Source organism: Cornus florida, unplaced genomic scaffold (assembly GCF_030987335.1).
Source record: "Cornus florida cultivar Cherokee Brave unplaced genomic scaffold, ASM3098733v1 CherokeeBrave_3.0.0_Hap2_Chr07, whole genome shotgun sequence".
NCBI lineage: Eukaryota > Viridiplantae > Streptophyta > Magnoliopsida > Cornales > Cornaceae > Cornus > Cornus florida.
In genome coordinates, this window is record NW_026775577.1 from 79,378,408 (window position 1) to 79,390,141 (window position 11,734).

General features: G+C 34.4%; 1 pseudogene; it reads left to right on the forward strand.

The window, feature by feature from the left end:
• Positions 1–7,351: 7,351 nt before the first annotated feature.
• Positions 7,352–10,936, forward strand: LOC132267330 (NAC domain-containing protein 82-like; annotated as a pseudogene).
• The last annotated feature ends 798 nt before the right edge of the window (positions 10,937–11,734 follow it).

The following is an 11,734-nucleotide window of genomic DNA, read 5'->3' on the forward strand; positions in this document are numbered from 1 at the left end:
GGCCCGATGATGTGATTCTTCATCCTAGACCCTTTTTCGCAGAGCGTCATACGTCCCATGGATCATTAATCTTGGCTAAAACGAAGGTCCCTGGCAACGGCGTGCTTTGATTCTTTAAGAGCTTGTCAAAGCATCTCTTTTAACTCTATTTGGGGAACCAACCTGAAAATAAACAAAAGTATGCAAATGAAGCTAATATAAACAATATGATCAACTAATGGACTTAACTAATGCAAATAAAGGCGCTTGAATATGCAATATTCGGCACTTATCGGTCACCCAGTTCTGGGTTTTTGCGTTCTTTCGGGTGACCTTTAGGCTTTTGGAGTTGTCCTTTAGCACCTTATGGTTTGTCCTTTGGTTTGATCTTGTTCAGTTCTCTTTTGTCTATTCCTGATTTCGGGGATGAAATCCCTTTAAGGAGGGTAGGTTGTAATGACCCGGTCACTTTCTTTTCTTTCCATTTTCCTTAAATTTTACGAATAAATTTTTTTCATTGTCTTTTCTATTCTATGTTTGGTTTCTCGTCACTTAGTGTCATCTTGAATGCTTCAAAATGGTTTCTGAGACTTTTTCCTTTGGATTGATAACTTCCTTTAAGGACCGAGTCATTTTCGCAGACTTCGTTTTTTTTTACACTATTCACTTTTTGTCATTTTCCCTATTTTGTCTTTTTCCCCGCTGGTCACTTTTTGGCACAACCTCACTTTTCATGCTCGGAGTTGGTTTTTGACTTCACGTGTCTTCATTTTAAGTGGTTTCCACAAAATACGTATCTTTACTTTTGTAGAAAAGTACTCTGGTTGCTCCCGGTGTCCATAGCGGCATGGATGCACAGTTCTTCAGAATCTTTTTCTTTTCTTGGGGTGTTTTTCATTAATATCTTTTGAAGATATTTCATTTCAAGGGTTTTTAAGAAAATATTTTTGAAAGATATCTTCATTCTGGGTTATTAGTATAGTTTTCACTTTTTGGATAGGCCACTATGCAATTAATGAAAGTTATTGCAAAAATGCCTCGTTTTGAACCTGGATCCTCGTACAGGATTCATTTTCACATTTTGTCAAGTTGTGTGATCTTAGAATTTCCTTATGGTCGTTTTTCTCCAGCTTCAGGGTTTCTGGCCTTAGTTGCCGCCGAACTTGTTTGGGGCATATCTCTCTGCTCGAGACTCAAATTTCAATGTCGTTTCTTCCGTTGCTCATATTTTCTCATTTAGGTTCTTTTTTGTTCACAGAGTTTTGCCATTTGAGCGTGTCTGTGCGAATTCCACTTTTCCGGACCCGGTGGGGCCCTTTCAAGGCACTTTTAGGGTTTTACTCTAAATAAGGGCTTATACAATTAAAAAGTTATCTTCCCCTCTCTTCATGCATGACCAGCAGCTTCCATGGTAGCCCAAGGGGGGCTGCCACTCTTCTTTTCTCATTTTAAGCTTCTTCCCTTTGTTAAAAAGTCACAGTGCCTTTGCGTTTTGTGTTTGTCTTGACTACGCGCATCTTTCCCCCTTATTAGAATCCGTTTTTGGCAATTTTTTGAGTTCGGGTTTGAGGCCAAGTTAGGATTTTGATATGTCCTCTTTGGAGTTTTATGATCACCGTGTTGTCCCCGACATAACCCCGAAGTATTGTCGGATTTGGAGCCGTTTCATTTTGATGGCTTTTGAGATTTTCATCTCAAATTGAGGTAGCGGATGTCTTAAGCTTTTATTTATGTTGTATTGATGATTTTATAAGCTTATACCACTTGTATGCATGTTTTGTATTAATCCTATAATTTAATTTAATTATTTTCCTTGTATAGGATTTAATTCTCAAGGATGTGTATAACTTAGAATTAAAATATAGCATACTAGTAAATTTGGCCTTAGTATGGTTGTTGACATATATTAAATTTGGGTCATTTGAATAAGAATTGCAACTTTTATTTAATATTTTTCTTTTGCGAAAAATTAATTCCCATGGCCGTACCTTGCATGAAATTAACTTGTGAGAGACTATTAAATTAAGTCTTGGCATGCTCTTTAACATACTTTAATTTTAGAGCACTTGGATGAGTATGAAAATCTAAAGATTTTAATTAAAATCGATTTAAGGGTTCCATTGGCTTAATTGAGTTTTAAACTTGATATTTCAAATGACTAGGATTTGTTTACTAGCATATATTAATTTTGGACCATTTAATGTTACTTTAGAAGTTAGATGTTTAATTATCATGATTTAATTAAATTCTACTTTGTTGTTCCATTGGCTTAATTAAGATTTTGAATGGATGTATGTAATGACCATGCTATGTTGTTTAACATGTGTTAATTAGGGATTATTTGATTGAGATTTGAAACTTAGAGAAATTAATTAGTTGATTTAATCAATTTTCGTTTCTATAGCGTTAATGATTTAATCATGTGTTTGACATTGGTTATATGTTTAAATCATGATTTTGGACTTGTATTAGATTCATGAGTTTATGATTTCAATGTTGAGATATATTGTTATAGCGTGTAACGAATCGCACACTGAAGATTCGACATTTGTCATGCCTTAGTAGTTGTGGACTTAGAGCATGTATTGTATGTGTTTCCAAATTCGGTTGTGTATGGTAGATAGTTGATTATCTTGTATATACATGTTGATATATACGTTGTTGCATAACTTGTTGATTTTAGAAACTTGGGGATGTCGTTGTTTGACTACGACTATGACATGGTTCTAGTATGGGGGATTGTCTCTCTACAGTCTAGTGCGCACATAGGGAGATTACCCATGGGCTAGTAACCCTAAAGTAACTATGGTGTCGGTCTGATCCAGCGTGATGTCCAAGTATCCACTTTGTTTGATTTCGCATTTCATTTCAAGTTGATAACTAGATGATATCGTAACTTGTTGTTCTTTAATTGATTTCCCGTCTTGAGTTTCAAGATGTTAACTTAGAGGAATCATGCTTTATACATTGTATTGGAAGTTCTAATGTTGGTTAAATTGCATCGATATTGTGATTTGTGTTTTGATGTTCAAATGTAACTTATGAATGATCCTATAAATTTATTAGAACATAGATGTTAGGTGGCATGATCCACTTTAGTTATTTTCGTGTTTTAGATTTCAAGTTGAAGATTTTTGAGAATCTATTTCTTGATATTTTGTATAATATGTTTCCATAATTATTTGAGTTGCATGAACGACGTGAGGTAGCTTAGGATGATTCCTTAGACTCATTGAAACATAGACGTTAGACGGCCTGACCCACTTTAGTTGTTTTCGTATCTTAAGTTGCAAGTTGATACTTTTGAGAACCTATATCTTGTATTCTATGCACTTTCATTTTCAAGGTTCACTATGAAAATAATGGAAAATTTTAAGTCTTTGCTTCACCATATTTGCATCGGGTGTGGGAATTCCATTCTTTTTCTTTCTTAAGGTCTCAGTAATCATGTATGAAGTGTGGCCAAGGTCCAAACGGTAATTTGAAGCCATTTCATAATTTTAAATTTCAAAATTTTCATTTCATTCGCATTTTCGCCTTTTTGGCCGTTAGGGGGTCGGATTTTGTATTGGTGGTATTTTTAAGCCGTGGACCATTGTATCACATCCAAATAGGTAAGTTACATTTGCGTGCATGATCCTTTTCAAGAAAAACATCATCCTTGGTGATTTTAGCCTCCCATGGACTCATTTTGCATTTCTTTTGCATAATATGATTTTAGGGCATTTTGGGGTTTTCATTCGAGAAATAAATTTCGGTCTTCACATGGTCACTTAAAAAACGTGATTTTGGGTGGGGGTTTCTTCTTTGTGTTTTTCCAGAAAATATCGTCTTAGTACTGGAAATCCCCCGTAAAGTTCAGCTTTCTGTTTTGCATTTTAGCAGCTTTTTAACCCTCATGACCTGATTTCATGGAGGGGAATTTTGGGCATTTTACAGCGAGTTTTTTTCATTTTCTCTTGCTGTGCCGGGTAGAAAATTTGATTTTGGGAGGGGTTTCTTCTTCGTGTTTTTCCAAAAAAATTCGTTTGGTAGCCCGTTTTTGATCTCAGATGTGGACAATTACTGTAGTAGCTTTTTTCCCTCTTGTCCAGTTCTGATCTAGGGGCAGTTTAGGGATTTCACAGTGTGTCTTTTTCGTTTTCTTACGCGAATTTGGGTAGAAAAGTCGATTTTTGGGGGGAGTTTCTTCTTCGTGTTTTTCCAGAAAAATTTGTTTCGGACCTCGTTTCGGCTCTCAGTTCTGGCTGAATTGTTTTCTTTCCTAACATGTCATGGTGTATGTCTTGGTACTTGTCGGGGTGCTCGTGGAGTGCTCGTCTCGACGTCGTGACGTCAACTTTTATTTTCGCTCGTTTTCCTTCGTCCAGACTCCAAATCGAGTGAACTTTTTTTTGAACTTGATTAATTTTTTGCTTTCTTTCCAACGGTGTGCTCGATTGCACTCGAATCTTGCTGAATAATTACTAGTTTATCCTTTTAGCCTTAAGTGCTCATTTTCTTCGTCATGTCATTTCTTCTTCGTCCGGACTCCGAATCATGCAATTCTTGAGTCCATCTTGATTAGTTTTTCGTTGTATTTCCAGAGGTGTGTTCGATGGCACCTGATCCATAGTTTTAAAAAATTACCATTTTGCCCCTAGGGGCTTATTTGTCATATTTTCGATCTTTTACTTCCGCATCAGTTCTCATTGAGTTTCACGACCTCATGGAAGGTCATTTTGACTTTTTAGACTCTTGTTTTCTATTTTCACTTTCGTATTTCGGATCCGTTATCGAATCATCCTTTTGGTTCATCACTGACGTACTGGCCTAAAAACCAAGGCTGTCACACATTGGTCCCACCTCCCTTAAGCACAAACCAATTAACTTAAATAAATACAATAATTAAATTAAAAATATTAATTACAAATAATTAACACTAAAGCCACACAAACATAAGTACACACAAATCAAGTACACAATTCAATCATAATATTCCATAAAGCAAAACAACATACCAATTCATCAAATATAATCACGAAATATAATTTAATTAAAATACGACAATTAATCTAAGTACTCAATTAAATAAAGCAAATCATCTAAAAAAATAAAGTAAAAGCAATTAAACCCAATTAAATAAAAAAAATATTTTTAAATAAACTAAATTAATTAATTCCAATTAATAATGCCTTTAAAATATAGAGGTATTACACCTTATTTGTTAAGATTCCATTGAAGCTTTAAAGCATTGGATTTAGCCCTTCTAAGCCTTATGAACCTGAAATCAACAATAAGGTGCTAATTAATGCAAGAATAAAGGCTAAATTGTACATCTTTCAGAACTAATCATCTATTGAAAAGAAATTTTAACAAAACTTGAATATAAGAATCTAATTGGTATCTTTATATCTCAAAAGGCAAAGATGATTTGTAAATAAATATTATTAAAAATTATTTAATATTAATACATTACATATTGTAAGGCCCTTGTCCATCAAAAGAATTATATTTCAATATTATAAGAGTGCATGGGCAAGTTAAAAAATTTAGGTCCTAATCGTTTTTGTTTATTGTTTATCATTTAAGCTTAAACATAATGAGTGTTTATGTGTAAATTTTGTTTATCGACAAACAGATACTTTGTTTGATAACGTAAAAATATTTATCTTATTTTTAAAATAATAAACAGAAAAATATGTTTGTTAATCATAAATTGTTTATAAAAAATTAACACTAATTGCTACTTTAATGAGAAAAAAAAATAATAAATAAATAAATAAAATTCGGAAGGTACTCGTTGTTTAAGTAATATTTCAAGATAGCCATTATGAAGACCCACCAAAAGAATAATTTTGTGTTTACTTATTAACTCTATGTTTTCCTCATGCAAAAATAAAATAAAATAAAATAAAAATAAAAACCAATAAACATAAACGTTACATGTTTTTATTCAAAATTTGCTTATATAAACAATAAATTATAAACATAAATAGTTACCTAATGGGGCCTTAGTTAATCATAAATAAGATATCGAATATTAGCCATATAATTTCATATATAAATACACCAAATAAAATAATAATGAAAATGTAATGAAGTTTTGAAAATTTTCCATCACGAAAATCCAGCACTGGGCCTACACGGGACCTTGCAGCCCGAAAACTATAAAATAACCAAACACACCTTAATGCATTTCTAATAAAGACAAAATTGTATTCATTACTGTGAAAACATATAAAAATACTAAATTAATATTTTAATTTTTGACCACACTATTCACCAAATATATTTTCTATCAAATATTTATAATTAAAATATCCGAGAAAAACACAAATAGTAAAAACAAAAGCCATACCAAACACTTTTTCCTTTTTAATATTGTCCCGTCCAAAACTCGTCAATTCCCAGATACCTAAGACCGTCCTCATCTTACAATAGAATAGACAACCTTTATATTTGCAAAAAATAAAAATAAAAAGATAACCCTCGTATAGTAGTACCCAAGTACTCTAGATGTGAACAAGGTTTCTGAAGTGGCTGTCTTATTGCGTAGTATTTTAATTTTTGGAAAAGATATTGACCGGCAATGATGTGGGGCCATATAGACATATTACACCCTAAGCAACTTCTCTGTTCTCTTTTTTCAATTTCCTACTCGCGGGTTATTTAGCAGTTGCCGCCCTCCTCTCTCTCTAGCGTCGCCGCCTTCTCTCTCTAGCATCGCCGCCCTCTCCCGGTAAGATTTATATTACTTTAATCTCAATTGCTTTTCTTTTCTTTTCTTTTCTTTTTGGGTGGAACAATTTAATTGAGATTTTTATTGTGGTACACACAGCCCGGCATATTTTGTTTCTAGGGTTTTCTGCTATTGTTTGGTGATTCTGATTGGAATGGGGGATTTTGGAATTAGATTTGGAATGGGATTTTGAAAGAATGGGAATTTGAGAATGAGGACAATTAATTGTCTATCGATTTACGTTGCCTTTTGATCTTGTTTGTTGTTTCTAGGGCTTTTTATCTATGATATCTTTGTCGATTTGTTTTTTTAAAATGTTATGGTTTTATGCTACCCATTTTGAGATTTTTATTGTGGTAGTATTTAGATATGAAGGTGTTGCTGATTGTTTATCTGTGTTTTGTCTTGTGACCTTCTTTGTGGAACTTCATTTGTTTTTGTGTTGCGCTAAATGTATTAATAGGATTTGTCTTGCCCGCCAAATGTCTTTTGATCTCTACAAGAAGCATCAGTGCTTTCTTCTTCGCTGTGGTTTTTGTTTCATGAACCGGGGTCGGTTGTGGTGTACACAGAAGATCTTGTTTCGGCATTGGACTTGAAGGGAATTAAAAGGGTTGGCAGGTGTTTGTGGCATTTACAAGCGTTTCTTAAAGTCTTTTTTTGAAGTGCATTGCAAAGGGTTTCATCTATTTGGGATTAAAAAAATTATTAGATTGTGGGGTGTGGCATACTATATGGAGCAATTGTCCCTCTCTCCCGGTTTTCGTTGAGTTGGTTATGTTCTACCTCAAGAGGAAGGTATTGGGAAGAAAGTTTAGATTTGAAGTCATTTCAGAGGTCAACATTTACAAGTTCCCTCCATGGGATCTCCCAGGTATTATTACTTCTTAGCCAATTTAATACCACTTTAAATTTACTTTCTTTTCATTAGGTTTTACTGCAAAGCTACCATCTTGGTGCATGAAATGAATTTTGTTTCCTTTATCTGGTTCTCATAAGCTACCATATTGTATTTACATTTCCTTTCCTTTATGTGGTTCTTACCTGATGCTTGGTGTTTCCTCCCTTAGATAAATCTTACTTGCCAAGTAAAGATCGTGAATGGTATTTCTTTTGTCCGCGAGAGAGAAAATATGCAACTGGTTCCAGAGCATGTCGCTCAACTGAAAACGGGTATTGGAAAGCCATGGGAAAGGATAGGACTGTTCTTTACAACAAATAAGCAGTCGGAACAGTGAAAACTTTGGTTTTTCATGTAGGTCGTGCACCAAAAGGAGAAAGATCTGATTGGGTTATCCATGAGTATAGGATTGACGATAAGGATTTGGCTGAAGCAGGAGTTGTTCAGGTAATGTTGTTCACCCTTTGTTTTCAATTCTGAAGTATTTGTTTTCAGATTCTTTCTGTCTGTGAAGTATTTGTTTTCAGATTATTAATGTCTCTGTCCATTTGTTACGTCTATGTTTAAAGCTTGTTCTATTTATATTTTGTCTTAAGTTGTACACTTGCTACTATACTGTATGCACAAGTGTTTGTGTTTGTGTCTTACATGTTTGAAAATCCACCACATTTTTTTTTTTTTTGATAAATAAAATGTATTAGAAAGTCCCAAGAATAAACAAAAAACCAAAGAAAAATACAAGAAAGCCAAACATAGTGTCCTACGGATCCAAAGAACCCAAAAAGTCAACTATCTTGTCTAGAGATATACAATTTCTTCCCATTTCCCAACAAAAAAGGGAACTAATAATAGAAAATTTCAGCGTCCCAGTGGGGGCTTCCTCCCCCTCAAAAGATCTGTTGTTACGCTCTTTCCAAATACTCCACCAAACAGAATGGGGAGTCATCTTCCAACAGTCCTGAGCATGAGCCCCCACCCTTTTGCCCCTTCAAATATCAATCACATCTCTTGAAGACTGAGGCATAACCCAATGAATACCAAACAATCCAAAAATAAGGCTCTAGCAATTTTAAAATGTTGGTTTTACTTTGTTATTTAATTATTTCTTTCTCAATTGCGTATTGAAGAAGATGGTTTATTGTCTTTTGTTGCATTTAATGACTCTAGCTTTTGGAGTTGCTGCCCAATGTGCTAATTCTGAGATCAATTGAAGTAAAATCGATTTCTACAGATCTTGGGAATCTGTTGTCACTGAATTTGGGATTTATTAGTAGAGGATATTGGTATTGCTCCCCTTCTCGGCATCTGTGTTTTGAAGGAATTCTTCAATTATACCTTATAATTGACACTCTGTTAAAACTTAATTTGGAATTATTTGGAGAGTGAACCAGGTTATATATAATGGTAAGGTAGTTTGCTTTCTCATTTTTTGTCTTCCTTGGAACCTAAGTAATGACCATAATGGTATGCTCCTCATTAGAGGCACTATGTTCAATCGAAATTTTAGGGCTTTAATCATGAAATGATTTTGGTGTGTACTTCGATCACCATGTAACACTTGTCTTTTCTAGCTTGTTACTGGAAGTTCTCTCCATTTATTCTCATGAATTGATGGTTATCATGTAATGCATTTGCCTTTGTAAACTCGTTGATGTGGAAAGAGTTCTTTATCAATTTCAATTCACGTTCTTGGGCTCTGTGTTGCAGGATGCATTTGTTATCTGTAAAATATTTTAGAAGAGTGGCTCAGGTCCAAATAATGGTGCACAATATGGAGCACCATTTAACGAGGAAGATTGGAGTGATGACGAGGAAGATGATTTGTCCCCAGAAGCTTTAGTGCTGCCTGATGATCAGAACAGCGCCTCTTTGTCTGAAGCTGGTCCATCTAATGCTGTGCCTTCTGAAGAGGTGCCTTGACCTCTGCTAGATGACGATGATCTTGGTTTGTTGCTGGCCATGTTTGTGGATGATGGTGATTCACTTTCTAATGAGAACGAGAATGTGGTGCGTAACTGCCGCTATTTTTACCAAAAAAATCCCCTTCTGGGACTTCTTTCCATTTAAGTTCATTTCTATCTAGGCCATAAAGACGTTTTATTCAAACCATGAAGACATCTAAGTCACTTATAAGTTTAAATTTAAACTTCCAACAGTCCAAAGTGACTGTCACCATGTTCATTGACCATTTGGCCCTTATGGTATAAATCATCTTAAGTCCAAGGGTCAAGTCAAATCATTCTAGGGACCATGACATGAAATATATATATATATATATATATATATATATATATATATATATATAATTAGTCCATTTGGTCCTAGGATCATATTGGAGTTCTAGACTTGCAACATGAATTAATTACAACATGTCTAACTCTCACCAAGCATATACTACCCCCCATGATCTTGACCTTCGAATTCCATCATCATGATGATCCATAGGTCCACATGAGCTTTGACTACTTGATTTTCATAAATAATCTATAATATCACACTCAATAAATTGTTTAATTCTCACATTTTTTTTTTTTTTGATAAGTAAAAAAATTGTTTAATTCTCACATACATCATCAAAATCACTCATTGGGTTGAAACCTTGGGGTTAAAAAATTGGAGTGGGATGGGATGCAAGTATATGCTTGTAAAATAAAGTTTTTTGGCAAGTATCATTAGAATCTGGGAACCACTGTCTGGTTATCATTGAACAATTTGCCTGTGATGTCAATTACTTATTTCGAAATTGTTTAGAGTCGTGAATCTTTTTTCGTTTTAATTATCATTTTTGTGGAAAAAGGAATTTTAGATTTGAAGCTTAGTGATTTGAGAAATAACAAGAAACTTTTGACCTCCTCAGATCAATTGCAGTAGGAACGGTAGGGGGTTAGCTCCCAGATACTGATGTTGAATTTTTTTGTGTTTGCCTGCAGCAGCTTAGTAATATTGATCTTGACAAAAGGAGCAAACCAATATCTTCCTTGGATGGAAATGATATATATGGATAACTGGTCAGAGCTGGATGGAGGCGGATTGAACATCTCCAACTGTCTGAAAACTGACTGTTCTTCAAGCTCCATTCCTTCATTTTACAATTTTGAGTGAATTAGAAGGCATGGGGTTTACTGCTGACATCTTGTTGGAGTCTAGTTTGTTCATGTATTCTGCAACCAAGTCCTACTCTCCAGTGCCTTAGCAAGAAACTCATCATTCTTTTACTTCAATTTTTTGTTGTCTATTTGTTACAGTTTTGATTTAAGGACACGTTACAATTCACCATTTGTTATACGGGTTCACGAACCTCTTATTATGATTGCAGGATGCTGTATTATTTGTTATATGATTCTAAAGGTGATGGAACCTTTTTTTTTTTTTTTTTTTTTTTTGCCTGGAAAGCATAATAATCCATATTTTCATTTTTCATTGTCTGTTACAATTCGTCCCAGGTGAAAAGCAAAGAAAACCACAGGTTTGAGGAAGAAAGTGGTTAATTGTGGCAGTGAGTTTACATTTTTGTCTGTCTTGGTCTTAGCAGTGTTTGCTAGACTTGGCATTATCATGCCTGTAACAGGTTTTGTCAAATTTATATGGAATGCTGTCAATAAGATAATGTGATGGAGAGACTCCTTTTTAACTGAAAAAGAGATTCTGCTTGTGCTGTTTGTTTTGCATGACCGTATGTATAGGGTCTGACTTTAAGCATTCAGTATCATGATGTAGCATGAGCATTCAAACAACAGCAGATTATCTCTTTTGGGCCTGCCCTGTTTGGGGCGGTTTTGGAGAACCAATTATGTGTTTGGAGAGGTTTTGGAGACCAATTATGTAAATGGGGATGGGATTGAGGGCTGCTTTGAAAAATCTTGCAATTTTGGGGCGAATTTGGGAGTTTTATTGGCTCGCTACAAATATATTATAAATTCATTAAATTATCCTTGTATACTATGATATATTATTAAAATATGTTAAGTATATATATGCACGGGAGGAAATCATATCCCTCATTTTGTTTCATGTTTTAAGTGAGAGGGATGACAAAAATTTCCACTATTTGGGGTGGTTTTGGGAGATTGTGTAAATGGAGACAGGGGATGGAAGTTGGTTTGTAAAATCCGATGGGTTTTGAGGTGGTTATG